Source organism: Myxocyprinus asiaticus, chromosome 35, assembly GCF_019703515.2.
Source record: "Myxocyprinus asiaticus isolate MX2 ecotype Aquarium Trade chromosome 35, UBuf_Myxa_2, whole genome shotgun sequence".
NCBI classification, from domain to species: domain Eukaryota; kingdom Metazoa; phylum Chordata; class Actinopteri; order Cypriniformes; family Catostomidae; genus Myxocyprinus; species Myxocyprinus asiaticus.
The window spans coordinates 15593160-15618415 of NC_059378.1; the positions used below are offsets into that span (position 1 = coordinate 15593160).

The window sequence follows — 25256 nt, forward strand, 5'->3', positions numbered from 1 at the left end:
AGTAATATATAATCTTGTATATTACTTATTGTAAATGGGCTTTAAATAATATTTATATAATCTTATCATTTTGAATGTATTTATAAATCATGCCCCTCCCCCACACTGCATATACCACATGATCATGGATTAAGAGTGAAAATTACAGAAATAACCAGCTGCACAAAATACCATTAACATTTAGTGTTTTATAATTACATATTGCACATTTTTAATTGTTGTTTTTTTCAGCACTATCACTGCTATTGTTACTTATTATGTAGAGGGTTTCTCTATACATCAGATTATTATAAATTTTTTATTTAGGTGATCTTAAAAATGAACCTAAAAGGTAAATCTTCACATACCACAATGTTTAGCAGAATCCCTGCTTCTTGTGTTACTGAAATATACAAATCTACCCATTTATGTAACCCCCCCACCCACTGGAACTCATTCCAATGCAGTGACGTAGATCACGAAAGCGATAATACTAGTTTTAATCATACACCTATAACGTGGTTTACGGTCAAATCTCCATTAAAACTGAACGAACGGGCATATGTTACTGCGATGTCTGCGTTCCTCCTTCAGTTTCAACAAAGCTGCAGAGACAACCGCCCAGGCCTCCCCCATTTTCGCTTGGAAAGTCACCTCTCCAGTGTTTGAGTGTCTGAAGCCGTTGGCTGGTCCTGAACCGTTTGGCTCTTTCTCCACTAGCAAACAGCCCCACAATGAATCTCAATCGCGCTTAAATCTATTTTTTAAACGATTTTATTCAGCTCCACGCCGATGCGATTAGGACCAGACGCTTGTTTGGGAATTTATCTAACGATCTGCCGCCTCAAATCACCTTTATAACGCTTTGTTTGAGCACTATTTTACAAAATAGTCGAGGAGGAGGAAATTCCACACAAGCAGTTCAGCAGTGAAAGGCACCCCTTGCGCTCATCCGGGTATTAAAGTAAGTATTTTCTTCGTTTTTAATCGTAATATCGATAGTAATGTAGCATCGGTGCGTTTATGAACCACTAGGATGTTTTTATAGTGATATATAGCGATTTATAATTTGGCAAGGGCATTTCTTTTAGTGGATCTGGGTAGGTGGGGGATGGGCAGCAGTGTGTGTGTGTGTGTGTGTGCGTGCGTGCGTGCGTGCGTGCGCGCTCATTCGTGTAAGTGTGTGCGTACATAATTGCAGCACCACTTCAGATGGTTTGGTGTGCACAAAAACATATTTCGTCACAAATTGCTATATAATTCTGACATTATTCAAAGTAAAAAAAAAATAAAATATCTATTTTTCATCTCAGGTGTTAATTTAATTATTGGTGTATTTTAATATAATTCAATATTAGTGTGACTCCAAGGCAGTTTAATTGTGATATTTAGTCTGATGGCTGGATCATACATGGGACAATCAGTCTGAATGTAGATATGACTAAAGTTTATCTACTTAAATCAGTGCAATCTCTAGTATTCTGTGGAAGCAGTACACAATTTAAAGCACCAGTGTCCATGTGTGAGTTTGACTCCCTTAATGTGTATTAAATTAATAAAACAACATGTGAATTATAATTCATGTTATTAAAAAGACTGTACATGATAGACCAGCTGAAGCACATGACGGTGTTGTATGAGAGTGGGGGAGGGGAGCTCAACTCACATTCAGATTCAGACAAACAAGAGTATGTTCAGGGATTGGATTATTGATTCTTAATTATAAACACAAAAAGGTGATATTTCTAACTGTGCAGTTGTCAGCATGCAATGCATATGACATCAGTTTACATCAGAACCCAAGAAATATTTGAAATGTCAGATTTGCTAATTTATCTAGTCATTTAGAGAGTGTAATTTCACTTTCATTGTAAAATGCTGATCTATATGACAAATAGGACAGATCATGAAAGGTAAGTGTTTACTTATTACATTTGGATCATAATGTGCACTAGTGTTCAGTTTGTGGTGGGGGTGGGGAGCTCCTGAGTGAGTGAGTGAGTATGTGTAGTCTGAAGGCCATGTGCGTTGGGAAACTCCCATTGTAATGGCTCACATGTAACCTACTTAAATCACAAACCCCAAAAATAATTTATTTGAGTGTTAACCCAGCTCTCCTTAACACACAGCCTGTAAAATGATTCCTGGAATAATGCACTTTAACAAAAGAAAATAAAGGATTTATTTTGTATGAATATGGTCCATCTGAACTTCTAAATGATTTCATGTCTCTTGAGTCTTGCTTAAAATCTGCCTTTCTCTAAGTGGAAGAGTGACATGGTTATGTAACTTGTGCCTGAGAGTGGATTGAAGCAAGATGTGGGGGATGGGACAGACAGATCTGATCTGTTGCATCTGTTTTTTCCCTTCTGCTCTCCGTCATCAAGCAGAATCGCAGTGGGCCAGCCGACGTGTTGAATCGTGACGTTTCTGTGTTTGTGTTCTGTTGCAGTGCAGTGGTGTTGACCCTATTTCTGTAGCGCCTCAAGGTTGTGGGCTAGATACAAGATGGGCAGATAGTGGTGTGAGTTTGAAAATGCCTGCCATGCTTTCTTAAACAAGGCATGTGTTATTTTCTGCAAGGTCATTGAGGAACGCTGTTGGTGTAAATGTTGTATAGTTATGCAGCTGCGCTGTGATTGATACAGTATTTATACTGTAATTGATCATTAATAGAAACTGGCTTTATGCAAACTGGATTTTTGATTTTAGGACTTTTTGCTTGCCTTTTTCGTTAAACTGTGATAAATATTGTTTGATCAGTAGTCTCGATTAGAGGTTGGCCACACATTGTGATAAAACTGAAACTAAAACAAGATTGGTTCATTTTTGGCTTTGTCCCATTTGGTTCGATAAATACCTATGCTGGATTAAAAATAAAACATGGTGAGAGACTTGCTAAGGCTACGTCCACGTTCATCGGGACAAATTTGAAAACGTTTCAAATTCAGCATTTTAGTTTTCGAAACGCTTTCCATTCACACTGCCGTTTTTAAACATTATCCAAAAGTCCAAACTGAAATGTCACATGGCAACAAATACGTCATTGTTTTCGAAAATATCTCTTCTCCCGGTCCACACTACAATGTGAAGACTGCGTTTTCAAATTTATCCACTTGGGAGAGTGTTTCCGAAAAGCTCAGTTTTCGCTGGACAAAAACGGCATCTCAGTGTGGACGGAATTAATACGTTTTCAAACGAAAATATATTTGTGTGGACAAGGGTTGTGCGGTATACCAGTACTAACAAAATATCGCGATACCAAAACATTTGAAATGGTACGATATCATCTTGTTGTTAATTTCAGTACCATATTAAAGTATGTTGCCATTAGCATTATAATTTAAATTGAAATGGTTCTTGGAAAAAAATGTATTTCATCATAAAACACAGCATCTTTTGAATGGCTGTCTATGGAGAAACATGCTCTTTGCCATCTGGTGGTTTAGTTTCAGCTTCTACCAGCAGGTGCTAACAGGGACCTGCCAACCAGCCAATTCCTGACCCCCTGATTTTCATGCAGTGTGTCCAATAGTATCCATCTGCAGAGCGTGGGGCAGTGGGTTTAGTGTATAATCGCCTGTGAACTCTCAAATTACCGTTTTCACCGTTGCAGCTCGGAGATTTCAGCTCACGAGTCGCGGGAAGCTTGATATAACGAACCCTTCACAAACAGGAAGAACTTCAGAGGTCTTTCAAAATAAAATTCCTGCTGAAATAAGAGCTCTATATAACTGGATGAGTGAAATTGAAGACATTACGACAGAAAAATATGATTACTGTATAAAAGTAGTATTCAAAGTAGTCGCAAGAATACTCATAATAACAATAATAAATGGTTATATTATTAATATTATTATCTGTAAGCAATACCGCAAAAGCAAGTGTACTGAATTTTAGAATGTTTTGATATATATATATATATATATATATATATAATATAATATTTTATTGGCTCTATATTTTTGAAAATTATTATATTTTCATTTGATTAAAGCTGTACAGAATGTATTTGATTAAACACAATTTGATCATAACATTAAAAACATTTAACATGATATCCAGAAAAAAACAAAAGAAAAGGCATAATTTGTATCTATAAGACATTATGCAGTTCTTTTAGTCAAGTAATTTTCTGTGTAATCGATACCGATCTACCAGGTCTGGTATCGTACCGAAGCCAAAATTTTGGTATCGGAGCAGCCCTAGTGTGGACATGGCCTAATACTCTGCTGTGATGCTACTTTGGTCAATAAACTTAGGCTAGGCCAGTAGTGTAGTCTGGTACATACGCAGTCATACGCAGTATGCCCACCTATCTTTCTTAGGATTTTGCGTATGCCCAACTGAAATGAGTGATGATAGGTATGGCCGCCAGAACAATGAGTAGTCTTTTGACCTGGAACTTTTTAAATCTACTAATGCGATGCTGCAGCACCGTTGAGTGAATTGTTTATTTTATTTTAAAAAGTGTACGGAGATTCTATCTAAACGCACACAGAGCTGCGGGAGAGATACCGATTGAACTGACAAGACAGACAGTCCGACTAAACTGATCCACCAATCTGAACATTCATTTCAGACATGATTGGATATCTGCAAACCAGTGATATTTTCCGTTTCATTAAGGGGAGGGACATTTCCAGCGTCTGATGCACAAGAATCCCTGGAGTAACCATAATTTGCACTGTAAATTTATTTCCCTGCTAATTTTATTTTTGTGCCTTTTACTGCTATCGGTGGTGCCTTTTTGGTCTTTCATAAATTCACAGTATGCCCACCTCTTCGGACACTACTACACCACTGGGTTAGGCCATGTCCAGACTAATATGTTTTCATTTGAAAATGCATTGATTTCGCTACATTTACGCCTCTCATCTACACTTGAACGCTGTTTTCCGCCAACAAAAACGGGAGCATTTCAAAAGCTCTACATTACCACATACTTTGGAAAATTATGATGTTAGGAAACTGAAAACAGAGTTTTCAAATGAAAATGAATTAGTGTGGATGTAGCCTTAGAAATAAAGATGGAGTTTGAGTCAATTATTTCTGTGTTAAAATGACGTTCGGGTCTGTTTATTCAACAGTTTGTGAAATATATGGTTTGCGACCTGCTATCAGCTGTGTCAATCGTATAGTGTTTTACAGCAGAGTACTGTATCAGTGTATATACTGTAGAATACAAACCTGATTTTTGAGCTAGTATACAAATAGGAGCATAAGCTAGTGAGCTCTGGTGTGATATTGCAAATTTTGAATAATATAGATTGTCATCCAGGTATGTTGCTTATTCTGTTAACTGCTTTTTCTTTCAGTTGTAGTTTGAGTAGTAGGCTATGCCATTTCAAAGACTTGGGCCATGGTTGTGAAACATGCAGGATGAATTTCTGAGTAAATAGTTCATAAATCCATTCTTGCTTAAATTGTTGCACTGAATTATATGTGACCACAAGAATGGGTTTTATGACAATTTACACAAATTCATTCTGCTTGTGTTTATGAATGAGGCCAGTTGATTTCACAGTTACATTAAGGTTTTTGTTTTGTATATTTTTTTTCCTCTAGCTGTTACTTTGTGGCTGCAGTGAAAGAGGGAATATTTGTGAAAATATCAAAATGTTTCAATAAACAGGCTTTTTTATCTGTAACATTATTACCTTCTCGAGAACAGCTCGCTAGTAATTCTAGCTAGTAATTTGACATTTTTCTCCAACTTTGTTACAAATGTAGACAAAAATGTAGGCAATTAAAAAAACAGATGTGAGGCGCTGACATGGAAACTCTACATTAAATTCATGGGACCCTTTCACAGACTGTGATGATGCGTTTTGGCCTGATTTAGAAGCATAAATGTAGTGAAGTTTTTTTTTTTTTTAATTTGCTGTTTTTAAAGGAATAGTTCACCCAAAAATGAAAATTTGCTGATAACTTACCCTCAGGCCATACAAGATGTATCTGAGTTTCTTTCTTCATCAAAACAAAATAAGACTTTTAGGATTTCATTTCAGATCAGGAAGGGCGTCATTGTTTGCAATAGAAACTTGTGCTGTTCACAAACCAAAACCGTCCAAAACAATTTAAAAACAATATAAAATAAAAATAAGAAAATAATTTCCAAATAATAATAATAATAATAAAAAAAAAAAAACAATGTAAACAATGACGCGCTTCCTGACTCCTCCTCCACATGATGCGTGACCTTAACAACAAGCTTACGTCATCCCTCTCATGAGCGCACGTCACAGAGATGTACGGAAGTGAACGTTTGTAGTTAAAAAGTATATAAGTATTGTTTTGTTTCTAAAAATAATCAATCGTTTGCGTTCAGAAGAACTTTATTTGTCGACTGGAGTCGTGTGGATTATTTTGATGCACCCTAAATATGCATTTTGGACCGTCAAAAAATGGAGGACATTCACTTGCATTGTTTAGAGGAGGAGGTCTGAAATGAAATCCTAAAAATCTTAAATTCTGTTTTGATGAAGAAAGAAACCCAGATACATCTTGGATGGCCTAAGGATGAGAAAATTATCAGCAAATTTTCATTTTTTGGTGAACTATTCCTTTAAATTATTTAGTGTAAATTTATAACATTATACTTTGTAGTGTATTAACCTGGAATTAGTTTTAAAAAACGAGTTACCACAGCTGCGATGAGGTTTCTATTACAGCTGTGAGGGAGCGACAGAAAATGTTGCTTCTTTCTCTCTTTTGACTGCTATAATACACCGCGCTTTACTTTTTTCTTCTTTGTGGAAAGTTGTGATGAAAGCGTAATGGTGATTTATATATTTATTTATTTTTTTCAGTATCTGTTGGTAAACTGTTGGCATAGCACGACGTGACAGACACGTCAAGTGTCTACAGCGTCATTGATTACAATTGGAGCGATTTGCATTTGAAGCGAAGTGTTGTGCTGCTCGCTTCCGGTGTTGGCAGGATGTCGGACAAACAGATAGTCCCACCCCAAACTCTTGCGATTGGTTGAGCCAATGTTGCTTTGTCGGGCTGTTTACGATGCTCAAACAAACGGAGCAATGTTTTGATAGCACCACAGTGTTCAGACTGTCTGGGAGAATCACCCTACGAACGGGTTTCTAATAATTGTCTCTGCATATTAAGCTGGGATTGGAGAAACTGTTAACAGTAACACCAACAAAATTTTACTCCTCATCTTTAAATTGTTTTAAGTGCTTTTAAATGGTTAGTGCTGGTTATGCTTAATTTGACACCTATTCTGATAAAGCCTTTTCCAGCATCCCGCTGCAGACTTGCAGTACTGTCCTTGGTGTGATTGACTTCACCATGGTCAGCTTCTCCCTGTGGCTGATTCCCAGAAGCTGCTAGTTGACTAAATTTAGCAATCAGTTACACCGAATTTAAATGTGCTGTTGTGCACAGTTTAGGTGTGTTGTGAATGTGCAAGTATAAAAGAAAATAGTGCAGGATGAGGTGGGGGGAAAAATTCAGTTTGAGGGGGAATAAATAACATTGGCAAAATAAGATAATTAATGATATGTATTTAATTTTGAATGTCTTTTGGTGACTTAGATTGCATATTGGATATAAAGTTTAGATGTGTTTTGCTTTAAAAGAAATGGAAAATGTCAGTTAAGCTTGTAAACTGTTTGGGTGCTTTATAATGGTCATATGTCACTAACTAGCACAAATATGAGGCAGTAAAGCCTCCACCTCCTTTCAGATGTAGGGAGTGATTTTATTGAGCTAGGTTATGATCCAAAATAATGAATCTTGGCATATTATCTTGTCTGGCCTCTGGCTGTTTACTTTAATCTATGCTGACTCAAGTTCTGTGAAACACAGACGTGACGGTATGAGGAAGTAAAATTTTGCAAAAGTGGCTTCCCATCGCCAGTGAGTTAACACAGGCCACTTGTTTTTTTGAAAGGTCTCTAAGATTGTTTGATTATTAATCAGCAGTCATATGATCTCCCACCTCCTTATCAGTCTTGATTTGGATGGTGTGGTATCGAGGACTTTTAGGATGTGTCTAACATTTTTGTATGATTCTGTATGACTTCCACTGCCTGGTTTGTCATTAATGAACTTTGTGTTTTCTTACTCTGGATTCAGTCGAAGCTCGAATGACATTGGATCTACACAGTTCCAGTGATAGTATGCTATGTCAGATCATGTGTTTAGGAGACCAATGTCTTGTTTTGTTTCCCAGAATGAACGTTATACATTAACTGAGAGAAGAGCTGTTTGAATGGGATTTGCTTTTTCAATTCATCAGCTGTGGTAGTGATTGGGGGATGGGCGAACTGAAAGCTAGTCTTACTCCTGACCGGTGCTTTAGCTGTTAATTTTTCTTTTCCTGCTCTCCGACAGACTAAAGGAAGCTCTGTAGAACACCTCCCCCACCCAGATGCGGTTGCATACTTCTGTTGTGTGTGACCTGAAGGTCAAGTTCAACATGTAAAATTGCAGCAGTCCAAAGTATTCTTCCTAGTATAGAGGGCACATTTTGTTTGAGTAATTAAGAGAGAGTTCAAAGGCAAGAAAGCTTTATCAGGAAACGTAATTTTTTTTTTTTATAAACGTGCCAATTCACCTTAGATGACATTTGTAGCCATTTGTGAACATGCAGCCTAATACATTGAGGTTTAGGCTGTGTCTGGGTGGTATTTTGAATATTAATAATATTTTCTTGATGATTTTGCTGGCAATATAAAATTAAGTAACATTGTTAACATTGAGAATTTTATTACTCTTTTTATGTGGTCTTAGGAAATAGGTGTCATTAGACTTATTTTGCAATCCCTTCTTTTATGATGTTTTGAGCATATGAGCGTGTTAAGACGGATATTTTAATAGTAGGCCTGTCGCGATTATTTATTTTCTCCCCTTTTCTCCCCAATTTGGAATGCACCAATTCCCAGTGCGCTCTAAGTCCTCATGGTGGCGTAGTGACTCGCCTCAGTCCGGGTGGCGGAGGACAAATCTCAGTTGCCTCCGCGTCCAAGACCATCAATCCACGCATCTTATCATGTGGCGTGTTGAACGTGTTACCGCGGAGACGTAGCGTGTGGAGGCCCATGCTATTCACCGCGGCATCAATGCACAACTCATATATATATAATTTTTTTAAAAACTATAATATAAATATATATAATAAATTGTTTTTCTTTTTTAAATATTGCCTTAGTCTTTCTTTACTGTTACTGGATGGCCCCAGACCCAGAGACTACAAGAGTGCAAATTGAAAGAAATTCCAGATGCAGTTTATTGTGCTACTCCAATCCCAATCAATAATTAATAGAAGGAGAAAAAAAGTGGTACACAGTACGGGACTTTTAATTATAAAAAAGCCTGAAATACACTTGGGAATCTTATTTTGAAATGTCTGCACACCCAGATGTGAGGTGAAGTGAATCTGATTCAAACTGCTAACCAGAGCTCCTGATTTCAAACCATCAGTTCTTTTCGGGTGATTCATGAAAAAGATCCAGTTCAAAAGAGTCATTTGGTCACGACTTTTGCGCTGGGTTTGTTGTTGCGTGTGGTAAAGCAAGCTCTTCAGAAACAGAACGGGTGAAAAGTGATGCGAGACACACTGGTGGTGCGCGCTCTAAAGATGTATTCAGTAACTCACAAGATGATGTCTGACAAAACCGCATGTGAACGCACACCACCCAACTGTCGCCAGCGGCGACTAGATGTTAAATTATTGTTGCAATCGGTTATTTTTGGTCGCATTTGCAACCGTTTTAGTCGCAGTCAGTCGCCCTGTTAACCACATCTAAACCGGACTTGCTGTGATACCGATATCCAAATTTGTTTTTACATTAAGATCGGCCGATACCGATTTAAAAAAAAAAAAAATGTAATCTTTGCCACACTTTTGCAAGTTATATTGTGCAGTTATGTTTATGCCCCACACAGTTAAATTATGGTAACACTTTACAAAAAGGTTCCATTTGTTAACATTATTTAACAACATTACTGTAGTTATCATGAACTGATGAACTTAATGTTAGTTACAACATATACTATTACATTTTTAAAATCAAAAGTTGTATTAGTTACATTAGTTAATGTACTATGAGCTAACAGTGAACAATTGTAATTTTATTAACTAACATTACAATTAATAAAGGCTGTAAAAATGTATGCTGACTACCACCCCTGGAGTCACGAATTTGAGAGTTCCAGCCAGGTCTCCTAAGCAACCAAATTGGCCCAGTTGCTAGGAAGGGTGGAGTCACATGGGGTAACCTCTGCGTGGTTGCGATTAGGGGTTCCCTCCCTTAGTGGGGTGCGTGGTAAGTTGTGCGTGGATCGCAGAGAGTAGCATGAGCCTCCACATGCTGTGAGTCTCCGGTGTCATGCACAGCGAGCCACGTGATAAGATGCACGGATTGACTGTCATAGAAGCGGAGGCAACTTGTCCTCCGCCACCCGGATTGAGGTGAGTAACCGCACCACCACAAGGGCCTAATAAGTAGTGGGAATTGGGCATTCCAAATTGGGAGAAATGGGGATAAAAATAAAAAAAAAATGCTGTAAAAATATATTGCATTAACTAATGATAACGAATAGAACCTTTTTATAAAATTACCAAAATTGCATTAAAATACATTAATTGTGAATTGCTAACATTTAATTGTTTAGAAACAGTTATGAATAGTTCTGTTGTCAATATCAAAAGGTCATTGTGACATACTGGTAAGTATTAAAGACCATGAGAGCATCACACACAGAAGAGATACATTAAAAAAAAAGAAAGAAAATATCCAATACAAGCTCTAAAACTGCTCCAGTGAGAAATCATTAATATCTATGATTTGTTTATTGTCTTTGGCGTTTTGCTGTAACACATCACTAATTATTAAGCAAATGCGTGAAGACGTGGTGCCGTTATGGTCAAATTGTAATTGCTGTGATTAGTGGTAATGTGACCAACATTAGTCTAAATTGGGATCCTCACAGAATAGCGCTGAGATGACTGACTGATGAGATATTGAGAGCACCTGGAGAGCGCGCATGTTTGATTGACACCGCGAGTGAGCATATTGAAGGGTGTGAAGCTGAAAGTGCTCATGATCGCTCAAACAGTCTCTATCACACAACACAACGTCTGATTGTCACGACTCACATCACATACTCAGATTTGTATGCGCATGATTATTTGTTGTTTAATTCGTTTTTATACCCGTTTGCAGTCTATTTATCCTCTCCGTGCTCGCGGTGCAGCGAGTCAGAATTACTACCGTAATGACTCTAGAAAATGGGCAACTTAATATTCATACACGTGCAATTCTTACACATTTTTAAAAACAAACCTGCAGATTCATCTGAATAACGGCCTGTCTGAAAGATACTTAGAACTGCCAACAATTCATCCTCCAGAGGCCACACTGTCATGCATCAAGGGCTGAGAAAGCACTCATTCATTAGAGGAGCAGTGTATGTGTGATTCCCTGCATGCTGCAAAAAAGATTGGCCCTGATTCTAGGCACGATCGGGCCGATCACAGACTTGAGGCAAAGATCGGCTGATTTAGATCAGTGGCCGATCGACCAGTGCACCCCTAGTTTCCAACTATAAGGGCATGTATCAAGAACCATTATTGTTGATGTAAACCAAAAAGTTGATGAGCCTTTTTATTTATGAGCTGATTATATTTATTATCTAGTTTCTTTTCTAATATTAAACATCATTCAAACAGAACATACTTTACACAGGAGGAAAAATTTGTCCATAATTTAAGTCTTTGAAGTCCAGACTTTAAAGCCCTTTATTAACTTGCCCAAATAGGCCTAAGCACAGGCAAGACCATAGATGGCTTCTTATTTCTGTGGTTAGATCACTGTAGCTAGTCTTTCTAAAATAATAATAATACAAAATTATAGTGTTTAAGGAAAGAAATTGAAGTCTAAATACATTTGGAAACTAAATGCCACAGTTGTAATAAAAATGAGGATAATATATTCTACCTAATAGATTGTTTAATATGAAACTTTCAATTGTTTTTCAGAATATCACAGTTACTGTTACTGATGTGAAATCGTGATCAATTTTAGTAAGGATGATAATGTGAAAAAAACTTTATTTTGCCACATAGCACAGCGTTGCTCTTTTCCTCAGTGCTTTTTAGCATGTCGGGGCTGTCTACAGTTTGAGAGGTTTGACTTCCTCTATGGTGCTTTAAACTAGAAAATTCGCACTAGAATTCAAATGGGTCGCATCGGTTTTGTGGTCTGTGTCGTGATGTTGAGGGAAGCCCACGTGCCATGTGTGCACTCCAGAGATACAGAGTAGAGCACATCATTGGTATGAGTGGATTCTGTGATGGCCACGCGAAAACCAGGCTTCTCGTGCGAAAAACCAGGCTTCAATCGCACCATGAAAATATTGTGTTGCAGATGAGAAGCATATTTAGTGCAAACTCAATATTATCATTAAATTTGCCTTGGTGGCCCGAAATTAAGCTTGGCCAGCTGCTGAATATTTTTAGTATTGGGAGAACCATGGCATTGTTTGTGGAGAGTGACGAATGGTTGAACAGGAGAGGTTGTGCGAAAAAGCCTTAACTGTGGGCACATAAGGATGGTCGATATATATAATATTCACAATGTAATTGCAATGATTTTGCTGATGATATAAAATTAAGTAAGAACGAGCTGCAGAATTGATCAAAATAACACCAAGGTAATTTGTGATATTAAAACTGCAAAAGGATGTGTTTAAAGACAGATAAACATGGTCTGTGTGCGCTTCAGAATAATTGGGTGACATGCTGTCCTGTGCATGCGCGGGGCTCATGGACTTGTGTTTTTATCACTTTTAGAGCAGTTCAGATACATTCTGAAAGAAAAGTACTGCAGGTTCATGCGGATTATTGTAGACTACGCACAGCACTTTCCGTGTCAAAATAAAAGCTCCAGGTAAAGGTGAAGTAAGTAGGACAGATATATATTACTTATACATAAAACAAATCTAATCATCAAAATAATAACAATGATTGACTGGGTCCCACAGTAATAATTTATTATTAAAGGGCAGTCACACTAAGCTTTGAGCATGCAAACTAGTTTTTCGGACAACGTAACGGACCAGGATATGATGTCGCGCTGGAGGGTTTCTGGTGTAAGTAAATAATACATCACAAATAAAAAAGGAATAATTGACGACAGACCGTTGAATTATTGAAAAAATAAGGCACACCAGAAGTGGTAATGCAGTCACGATGTGCAGGGTGTGCATTATTTTTCAGTAATTCAATGGGTCAGAGTGATCTTGTGTTTTAAAGTTCACATTTTTGGTCAGTATTTTCTGCTTTTTTCCACTTTCGGCCAAAAATCGAAAATATCATTTTTTGCCATTTTCGACCGAAAACTTTTGGTGCATCCCTGATGCAATTAATGCAGTTGTTAATGACCCAGTGCATCTTGTTATCTTCACAAGACCATGAGGATGATTAAGGGTCATTGGTTAAACTTATCTTTTTTTCTGAATACATTCACCTCTTCTGTGCTTTTGACTGCACAGAGGAATTTCTAATGCATTTTGTCAGAAAATAATTGAATCAAGGTGCTTAGTCTCCCTGGTTCAGGGTTGGAGTTATTGAGGCATTTGCTAGTTCTCATGAGTTGCATGGATTGGTGGATAGGAGATAGTAAAACAATCACTGAGTGGACTTTACCAAATAGTAGCTGATGAAAGTGTTTATAAAAACTCATATCAGTCTACTCTGTAGTTGGGGTTCCTCAACTGCCACACTGGTCAAACCTCCTGAAGGTCCTCCAGACAACCTTTTAGTTGTCTGAGAACCTTACTCAATAGCCCCTTTCCCACCTAGGGTTCTGGTGCTCCCCAAGAGGGACTTTCACGAAGGACAGCGTTTTAAAGGAAATACATTCCGGAAGAGACTATACTTCTTGCAATCGCACCTGCATAATACCCATTTGATGTTGTAATGTAATGTGGATAGTTTTTCTTCTTGCATTGTTTGCACGTGCGATATAATAGCAACAACAAAAACAACACCGATGAAGGATGCCAGGATTGGAGATGAGCTTTTGTTAGGGTTGTTTTAAGCAAACTGTGTCTGCAGGTTATAATGGGCACGTGAGCTGTGTGGTGCTGCGTCTCTGAAGCTGCAGTGAGAGGAGAAATGGGACGCTTAGCCTATTTTTAACTGCGCAGCACATGCTGAACTCAGTGGAAAACATGTTGAAAATGTGTAATTAACCTATTTATTAACACTATCTTTTACAATATAGGCTTTTATGACTCAAAATAAAATATTGTACTGAACTACTCACCCATTGACTGAAAAAAGACATCTTGATGCAAGCAACATTTCCCACAACACTTTCCTCATTTAAATTAGATTTATAATAGTTCTCAATCACCCGCTCTTGATAAATATATTCATATATGTACATACATTCTAGGGCTGTCAAATTGAAATTTGAATATTCGTTGAATTTAGGAAATATGCACATTCGAATGCTAAAACTGTGCATTCGATGATTCAGACCGATCGCATTCTTGCGCTAAAAAAGTGCAATAAAATACAGTTTAACAGAAACCAAGTGTCTCGAGACATGTTTGAAAGTTCTTTTTAACTTGACACTGCATCTAAAAAACAGTGCTCCTGCACGAGACGCTGAATAAACAAACAAAGTGAAAAAAAAAAAAGACGTTTGTCTAGAGATTTCGACCGTGGCATGATTGTCAGTGCTAGACGTGCTGGTTTGAGTATTTCTGTTACTGCTGATCTCTCGGGATTTTCACACACAACAGTCTCTAGAGTTTACTCGGAATTAGGGCTGCAACTAACGATTATTTTGATAATTGACTAATGTAATGTTTATTAGAATGATTATTTGACCATTCGGGTGATTATTGCAACGATTAATCATTAGCTCTTAACCGACTATTCAGGCCGACTTAAAAGGTTGTTTTAAACATGCTTGCTAACAATAAAGAGGACAAAATCATCTTTTAAAAATACCTCTAAATGACATTCACTGAATTAAAGGGGAAAAAAATGCTTTTTATTAAGTTTAATTTAGTAAAAAATGTATTGCAAACAATCCTATTGCAGGGCTCCAGACTGCGACTAAAATGATTGCAGATGCGACCAAAAATAAATGATTGCGACGATAATTTAAAATCTAGTCGCCATTGGGTTAGCGTTTGAATTCGAGTCACTTTCTTAGCAAATTAGCCATCATTGAGTTCACAACTGGGTGTGCAGACATTTCAAAATAGTAGTCCTATGTGTATTTCGGACTTGTTTATAATGAAATGTCCTGTGTTATGTATCAAATGTTTTTTTTTTTTATCCTGGTTATTATTGATTGGGATTGGAGTAGCACAATAAACTGCATCTGGGATTTTATTCAATCTGCATTCTTGTAGTCTTTGTGTCTGGGCCATCTAGTCACCGTAAAGAAAGACTAAGATGTTTTTAAAATTTATATATACACCAATCAGCCACAACATTAAAACCACCTGCCTAATATTGTGTAGGTCCCCCTCGTGCCCCCAGATTAGTGCCAACACGCATCTTGTGGCTGATCGGTGTATATAATATACATATATATATATATATATATATACACATATTTATACAGAGTGCATCCGGAAAGTATTCACAGCGCTTCACTTTTTCCACATTTTGTTATGTTACAGCCTTATTCCAAAATGGATTAAATTCATTATTTTCCTAAAAATTCTACAAACAATACCCCATAATGACAACGTGAAAGTAGTTTGTTTGAAATCTTTGCAAATTTATTAAAATAAAAAACGAAAAAAATCATATGTACATAAGTATTCACAGCCTTTGCTCAATACTTTGTTGAAGCACCTTTGGCACCAATTACAGCCTCAAGTCTTTTTGAGTATGATGCTACAAGCTTGGCACACCTATTTTTGGGCAGTTTCTCCCATTCTTCTTTGCAGGACCTCTCAAGCTCCATCAGGTTGGATGGGGAGTGTCGGTGCACAGCCATTTTCAGATCTCTCCAGAGCTGTTCAATCTTGTTCAAGTCTGGGCTCTGGCTGGGCCACTCAAGGACATTCACAGAGTTGTCCCGTAGCCACTCCTTTGTTATCTTGGCTGTGTGCTTAGGGTCGTTGTCCTGTTGGTAGATGAACCTTCCCCCGTCTGAGTTCAAGAGCGCTCTGGAGCAGGATTTCATCAAGGATGTCTCTGTACATTGCTGCATTCGTCTTTCCCTTGATTCTGACTAGTCTCCCAGTTCCTGCCGCTGAAAAACATCCCCACAGCATGAGGCTGCCACCACCATGCTTCACTGTAGGGATGGTATTGGCCAGGTGATGAGCGGTGCCTGGTTTCCTCCAGACATGACGCTTGCTGTTCAGGCCAAAGAGTTCAGTCTTTGTTTCTCATGGTCCGAGAGTCCTTCAGGTGCCTTTTGGCAAACTCCAGGCGGGCTGTCATGTGCCTTTTACTGAGGAGTGGCTTCCATCTGGCCACTCTACCATACAGGCCTGATTGGTGGAGTGCTGCAGAGATGGTTGTTCTTCTGGAAGGTTCTCCTCTCTCCACAGAGAAATGCTGGAGCTCTGTCAGAGTGACCATCGGGTTCTTGGTCACCTCCCTGACTAAGGCCCTTCTCCCCCGATCGCTCAGTTTGGCCAGGCGGCCAGCTCTAGGAAGAGTCCTGGTGGTTCCAAACTTCTTCCATTTACGGATGATGGAGGCCACTGTGCTCATTGGGACCTTCAGTGCTACAGAAAATTTTTTGCAGCACTCTTGCCTGGATACAATCCTGTCTCGGAGGTCTACAGACATTTCCTTGGACTTCATGGCTTGGTTTGTGCTCTGACATGCACAGTTAACTGTGGGACCTTATATAGACAGGTGTGTGCCTTTCCAAATCATGTCCAATCAACTGAATTTACCACAGGTGGACTCCAATCAAGTTGTAGAAACATCTCAAGGATGATCAGTGGAAACAGGATGCACCTGAGCTCAATTTTGAGTGTCATGGCAAAGGCTGTGAATACTTATGTACATGTGATTTTTTTTTTTTTTTTTTTTTTTTTTTTTAAATAAATTTGCAAAGATTTCAAACAAACTTCTTTCACGTTGTCATTATAGGGGGATTGTTTGTAGAATTTTGAGGAAAATAATGAATTTAATCCATTTTGGAATAAGGCTGTAACATAAAATGTGGAAAAAGTGAAGCGCTGTGAATACTTTCCGGATGCACTGTATATACACAGTACAGTGCAAATGTTTTAGGCACTTAAGATGTTTCGCAAAAACATTTATCTTAAGATAGTTATTCATATCTTCAGCTTTAGTGTTTCAATAGGAAAAATATATTTTAGACTCCCAAACACTACTTTTGCAAATAAAAAAGATTAGAATAGAAAAACAGGGCGCTCTGCAAGAGATGACATTGCCCCCACAGTGCTCCCCACTGAACATCTTGTCAGTCTGGGATTACATGAAGAGACAGAAGCAATTGAGACAGCCTAAATAGATAGGAGAACTGTGGTGAATTCTCAAAAAAGCTTTGTATATCCTATCTGCCAACAACCAAGAAAAAGTGTGTCCAGGTGTACCTAGGAGAATTGAGGCTGTTTTGAAAGCAAAGGTGGTCACACCAAAAATGTATTTAGCTTTTTAAAAAAAATTTTTTTTATGTTTACTGGAATTGATAAATGAAAACTATTTATGGCATTATTTTTGAAGACATCCTCACTATGCAACATTTTTCACAAGTGCCTAAAACTTTTGCACAGGACTGTACATATAATTTATTTATTTGTGATATGAGATCCAGCTTTTGAAACTTGGGGCCATTGAGGGACTCATACACAATGATTACACAAGGTGCAAACATTCACCGATGCTCAAGAAGGCAACACAGTACTATATGCATATTATACTTTATGTAAATACCTGTTATGTAGATTCTGAATGGCAGTGCTAAATAATAAAAAAATATCTTGTATCTCTTATATTTGTCTAAATTCTGAAAGGGGTGTGAAAATTAGACAATTTGTGCACTTAACTACAGTATCTATATTAAACACCCGATTAATGAGCTATCAGCTGTATTTTCCTTGGCTTTCTATCTTGTTTTTTAACAACAATCTAAATTGAGCAATTCTGTGATGTGGCAAATAAAACAGCCATTTGGCTCCTAAATGTTTCAGTTTAGGAGCCAATGGCTCCTTAGTTATTTTTTTTAGTCAGGAGCTCTGTATTGTTATCAAGTGTTTTTGTCTTGTTTTCCATTTTAAATAGTTAAAAAAATCCTTAAAATAAGATACATTTACTTGAGAAGCAACATTATATATTTAGACTTGCTTTAAGAGAATGTATCTTAAATATGCGTATTTTGTATATAAGTGTATATCACTTGGTTATACTTCTGCGAGTGCAGTAAAGACTAAATATATTTATATTCAAGATCTGTTCTCTAAAAGCTCTAAATATTTTATATGCTGCTTCTCAGGTGAATGCATTTTTTTTTTTTAAAGGATTTTTAGATATTTTAAAATATTTGTATTTTTAATATATTACATTCTCAGATAACAATTTTTTTTTCATCTTGGAAAACAAGTCAGAACAGTTCAAAAACTTATTTTGTTACAGTATAGAATGTGGCGAAGACTACCCTCTCTCGCCTTTTTGTTCACTTCAATCCATCTTTAACTCGCAAAAAAGCAAACTTTCTCTTATTAATAAAGCTGCGTATTAGCAGTTTTCTTCACGATAAGAAATGCATATTGACATATATGATATGATATGATTCAATAAGTTGCGAGCGATCATGTTATAATCCAAATGCAGCAAGCGCACATGAGGGGGCATCAGGTGCAGTTTCAATCTCTTCCCCTTGGATCGGTAGACTCCGCACAACTCATAGAAGAGGCGCTGACCGAACAGAAATGGCAGTTTCGGAGTTTGTAGTCATTTACGTGATCTGCTTCCGTATTATTTGAACTTTAATAAAGCCATAACGCATTCAATATAACTGCATTAAAGATGTAACGCCGGTTTGTTTCCTTTAAAGACGCTCGACACGCAAGTTTTGCTTAAGCGGAGCGGCAGCTCCGGCTCCACTTATTCCACAACAAGAGTGCTCCTGTATTTACTTATTTGGTATTTTTGTATAATTCCCTCAAATTTTGCGATCTACATCACCTGAAGCTTTTTTGAAAGTTTAGAGTGCGTCTGGACTGTGAGCTGTGTTTTCTTCCTCTCCTCAGTCAGGCATGAGCTGCAGTGCTGCTCTCGCGCGCCATCATTAGAGTTTCAAGTGATCTCATGTTACGTGTGACTATTCGACCACTTACATTTTTGTTGACAATTTTTTTTTATTTTATTGCTGACTTTGTGGATATCGTTGACTAATCATTTCAGCCCTACTTGGAATGGTGCCAAAGGCAAAAAACATCTGCGAACAGAACCACCTTGTTGATGAGAGAGGTCAATGGAGAATGGCTAGACTGATTCGAGATGACAAAGGCTACGGTAACTCAAATACTTTACAATTTTAATGAGCAGAATAGCATCTCAGAATGCACAACATGTCGAACCTTGAGGCAGATGGGCTACAACAGCAGAAGACCATGTCAGGCATTTCATTAGGACCGTAGTGTTCCTTAAAGTGCTAAGTGAGTGAATATGTCATTCAGACATGTGTCTTTGGCTGGTGCGTTGAGTCTCGTTGTTCCAGTCTCTTTTCTATTCATTATTATAGGTTGTTAAAATGTAATCTGTAACAATAAGTACAAAAGATGGCATAATCTAATTATAATGCATCATATTTGACATTATGTAAAGACTCCAACTCAATGAAAGCATGCTCAGAAAGCGCAGTTCTCTGCTCTTCCTTTAGGTTACCATAATTATCTTAGCAAGCATGCACCACTGTTTTCATCACGACTGTCTGAACTGTGGCTTGACTGGAGATGCCATAACCATTGTGTTTTTAAAACACCATATTAATTTAAAAATAGTTTTAAAGACCTAGTGTTCTGTTCAATTCAGCTGCGCTCAGGCTAGCTGTTTTGAATGAAGAACTCTCCTGGTGTGTGTGCGCAGTGTTGAGCACTGTCTCTGCCTCGTACAGAAAGTCACGGTGTACTGTGCTCTGTTCGAGTTTATGTGGATTATTTTTATTCTGCTTTCCATTCAACTCGGATTTGTAAACTTTTTACGGGAAAATAGTGCAATGGAACGCCACTATGTTGGACTTAAAACTTGGAATCTCGTGCATAAATCTACAACTTCAATTTCACCGAGATACACGTGTGTGACGTCATGCAAACATGTCGGCACTCAGAGAGATTTATAGAGTCAATGATTAACATTCACTTTTATTAAATTATATACATTATGAGTCAATGATAATAAAACTTGTTTAACAAACCTTTGCAGAGACAGGTGTTGAAAACATGGTTAATTTTACTTTCGGTTGAGTGTCGTAAATCAGTAGAACAAATGCTAGCATTGCAGCATTGATTATCAGTTTGGTTGCAATGAGAATGTCTCTGTTGACAATCAAGGTACTGTTGAAAACCACAGTGTAATCAATCTCAAAATTAAAAATAAGGCCTTTGACACAGATGTCACAAAATATAAAATTGGGTGAAAAGTCTAGCATTTTCATTATCAGTCATCGTTTTTATGATCGATTGTTGCTGTCAATTCTGAATACTCGTGCCCATCCCTGCTTGAAATATAAATTTAAGTTCCTTGAGTACATAGGATATTTGAGGCTCCTTTTTAAAGGGTGTCTGGAGGATCTAAAGAGAGTTTTGCCTGGGTGGTTGACTATTTGACTAGTTGTCCAACATCTGACTAGTTTAGTAGTTAGTAGGTCGACTACAAACATTTAATATTTTTAGTGGTGGTGGTTTTAATGGGAGACACATTTTTTATAAATAAAGAGACGCAACCTCTTGGAGAGCGTTTTTGCATGATGAACACTTGCTATGCTTAACAGTGAATAACAGTAAGCATGGTAAAACCTTCTGCAAGAAGATTAGTTTCTTTAATGCTATAGCTTTAGTCCTTTTTATATGCTGCTGTTCCAACAATCAAAGCACCGAAACAACAATATATTTTAAGATGATCACTGTCGGACATTTAATCCTTTGCTGTGAGTTATACTCCCATATTTGTGAGGTGCTTTGGAGAGATTAAAGTCTTTGCTGATTCTGTCTGACACTGCTTACATAGTTAAAGGTTTAAACTGCTTGATATTGTGAAATAGATGTGTACCTGCAATATTATCTTGCAGTTCTGCACTTTTGAATGCACAGCAAGGATCGCCCTGAAGCACTCCTGTTACATTGAAGCCCTTCATTCTGTGTTCAGGATGTGCATAAGCAGTTTTGTGCAGCTCTGTTTGTGAGCCTTTCTTATTTCTTAGTTTTCTTACTATGACGTTGCTATATGATGTTATAGTTATTTAGCCTATTTATTTGTAGAATATCCGTTTGTTACCATGTTAATGTACTGCGCTTAGCCTTATATCCCTCTGGAACACATCTGATCAGGGTCACATGAACATAACAGAGCCTAATTATACATTATCCTTAACACGAGTAGTCGTTTAAACAACCGACCAACTAGTCGATTATGAAAATTGGTAGTTCTGCACATTCCAAGTTCTGCCAATGTGGACAGACCTCAGACCTGAGAAACCTCAAATGGTGCCTCGTGTATATTTTAAATTTTTAGTGTAGGTTTGACACCAGCCATCATAGAAAAAGTAGTTGATGTTACTTCATCAACAAAACATGCTCTGAGAGAGGGAATCAGATGTAGGTTGAAGGTTTAACATTTTTGCTTGAGGCTTCGAAAACTGGTGGTTTAGTCCAATAAGGCAATAAGCTTAGGCAACATTAGATGGCTCTATAATTTGTTGACTTCCCGTAAAGTGCAGCCCAACCTTTCCCTCAGATTTTTTTGTGATACAACCCCAGCAATGCGATAACAGCACATCCTTATTTATTTATTTATTTTTTTGTGTGCAAATTTTCATGGGTTTATCAGTAGACATTATGGAGGGAGATTATTCTCTCTCTCACACACACACACACACACACACACACACACACACTGTGTAAACGGATAGATATGGTGTATTGTCTGTCTGCCTTCTGTTTTAAGTGAGAGTTTTTGTATTATTTGCTTTTGCCGGTGTCAAGATGTTCTTTTCAGTACTTTTCAGTTGACTAGACCATTGTCTCTTGGATGGCCATGTTGTCTAGACCACAATATCTCGGACTTGCAGATAATATGCATTTAACAATTGCAAATAAGTACCACTGTCACTTAGTCTAATTACTTTTGTCCATTAGACTTGGACAAAGAATGCCAGGCTTTATTATAGGGTATTTGCACTCTGTGTAGGGAATGGGTAACCTTCTTACTAAGCTGTGATAGATGGAGATCACTGTATCAGTTCTGTGAAAGCAAAGATTAAAAGGCCAAGCTTCAGTAGAAGCACATCAGTCATTTGGCATTAGGATTCAGAAATGATTGGCCTAATGTAGCCATATTGCGTGGATGACACCAGCTCTCTAAATTTTTTGCATGTTTTAAAGATTCAAGACCTGGTTTTGAAATGATGAAATCACAAGTAATTGTGGTTATGTTGGTTGTTGGTCAGGAGGCCTATGATTTGGTCAGTGAATTGCATGTTTTTTCCCTTTTTTTTGCGTGTGTGGATTTTATCCCGTTCTCCCCAATTCCCAATGCACTCTAATTCCTTGTGATAGCGCAGTGACTCACCTCGATCCGGGTGGCGGAGGACAAATATCAGTTGCGTCTGCTTCTGAGACAGACCGTGCATCTTATCATGTGACTTGTGCACGTTACCGTGGAGACCTTGCGCGCGAGGAGGCTCGCGCTATTCACCGCGGCATCCACGCACAACTCACCACACACCCCACTGAAAGTGAGAACCACCTTATAGCGACCAGAAGGGAGGTAACCTGCTTGACTCTACCCCCGGGCCAATCGGTTGCTTTGGAAGCCTGGCTGGAGTCACTCGGCACATCCTGAATTCGAACTTGCGATTCCAGGGGTGGTAGTGGCTGTCATTTGCTTGCTGAGTGCATGTTTTTTCTGACCTACATTTTGAAGTTTTAATGAATAAAAAATAATTTAAAGAAAAACTGCTGGTCAGTTTTGCCATGTTTTTATCATTGAGGAACAGTGTTTGCCAAAGAGAATAACAGGCCATTTATACAAGCTGTGGCTGTAGGAGCAAGCTAGAATCACAAACATTATAAGTTGGGAGTTCATGGATTTGTTGTGGAAAAATGAATTGGAGAAATGGGAACATGTGTATACAGGCGTGAACTTACATCAGTTACGCTTAATAAGTGACTGTGTGTGGTCATGTGAATGCCTTAAACAGCTTTCCTTTATCAGGGTTTAAGCAAAAACCGATCACCATAGGTAGATTTTTTTTTTTTCCCCATCAACCTGATTTTGCGTTGCATGTAAACACCTTAACCACCATTCTTGCCCAACTTGATCACACTGGAAGTTGGCATGTTGTTTCTAAGATTTCCAGTACCCTAGGATCGGCTACATTTTGCAGACTCATTGACAAACGGCATCTCCTATAAGAAATGTTTGCATTTTCTCCAGCGTGTTTACCTTCCAATGGGGCGTGACCGAAAGCACGTTGCGTCAGAAGTGTGGGAGACCTGGGTTCGGATCCTGCATTGAAAAAAGAAAGTAATCGCATTCACATAATCAGTGACGCGTGATTCGGGGGTTGCATTTTTCCATTTAACATTACATTTTTAATTCACTGATGGTTACTTTTAGGTTCAGAGTTTGGTTTGGGGGGTTAATGTTTATAAAATGTGCATTCCTCTTCACTGTATCGTAACCTGTACATCTGGAAACAACTCGTTTCATAACTTGCTTTTAGCACCCCTCCATGGACATTACATGTGGAAATGGAACTCACACATGCCTGTACGTCCAACAGCACTTACAACTTTGCCCATATTTGCAATGAATTTAGTTTGGATTTTGATTACCAGAATGATCATTTAAGGTGTTAAAATACTTATTTTGTGTGGAGCATCTGCATTCCATATCCTTTATGTAGGCTTCACATCCAAAACAAGTTGAGAACTGTGTTCCTTAACTACATGATAGCTATTTTACACATCAGTAGGTCAAAACATTGTTTAAATGTTGAACGGTGGCCCTATTACCAGCATGATAATCAAAACTATTATTCAAAATTGTAATCAATTATAGATATAAAGTGTGAAACAGACTGTCTGTGATTGGTTACAATGCTCAAATGTGGCAAAAAACACATTTTGATGGAGTACAGGTGTATACCTAAAAGGAATGCTGAAATTAACACTTTTCACCATTAGTTAATTGTGACAGCTTTAATTATCTTGATTATTTATTCTGTTAATTTTGCAGCCCTACTTATTCCCCTCAAAAACATGGACATGCCTTTTGGTTTCATGGGCACCATGTCTATTTCAGAAAAATAATAAAACCCAATACTTTACCATTGTGAAGTAACACAAGACCTATGCCTGATTACTGCATCACCTCTGATCATGCTCTAATTTTAGTGGCAGATTCACAGCCATTATTTTAACATGGTTATGCTCTTTTGTTTAGCTTTTAGGCAGAATAGCTCTACAAATATAGCTTCTCTTTATCTTGAAACTATATTTAGGGCAGCTGTATTTCTCCCACTTTTCTGCACCCAACAGATATCACCATGCGGTCTAGAAATAAAACAATGATACTATGTGAGCAGATTCTGTAAACATAAACCTGATTTGACTTATCTCTTTCCAGGTTCTTGCAACGTCCTCAGGCTAATCCAGCTCGGTTGCTCTGTAAACAAGATATTAATTGCTGTGATTTTTGATTTAGGGTATCTGATTGTGATTGACCATGGTTTGGTATTTTCACCAGCAAATGATAATTACAAGCATGTGCCTTTTTAAATGGGGTCTAAATACAGACTGTTCAGATAAACAGCTTCAGTGGTAAGGCACCAAACCCTGTTTTCGTTCAGGTGTTTGTGTGTTGGCATAACACAGAAAATCAATCTTTAATCAGTGGACTGAAAATTTGCCAGACCTACTTCTGAAAGTCAGGGTTATAAATAAGAGGTTTACAACAGATTTGATATCGATGCATATGGGTATATTTCAGTTATAATGTCCATTTTGCTTACATACAAAATAAATGATCTCTCACCTAATGCTGTTAATTATACAGGGGACCTACTAAC

At 37.8% G+C, this 25256-nt stretch overlaps 1 protein-coding gene across 6 annotated transcripts in view; it reads left to right on the plus strand.

Annotated features, from left to right (window-relative positions):
* Nucleotides 1-648: 648 nt before the first annotated feature.
* tbl1xr1a (TBL1X/Y related 1a) overlaps nucleotides 649-25256 on the plus strand; it is a 76545-nt gene continuing 51937 nt past the window's right edge. For 2 of the 6 annotated variants that reach the window (XM_051672425.1, XM_051672427.1), the window contains exons 1-2: nucleotides 649-943; nucleotides 19370-19480. The gene's annotated coding sequence lies outside the window, so the exon portion shown is untranslated. The remainder of the gene's footprint in view (nucleotides 944-19369; nucleotides 19481-25256) is intronic. The other 4 variants (XM_051672424.1, XM_051672426.1, XM_051672428.1 and 1 more) reach the window with 2 other exon arrangements.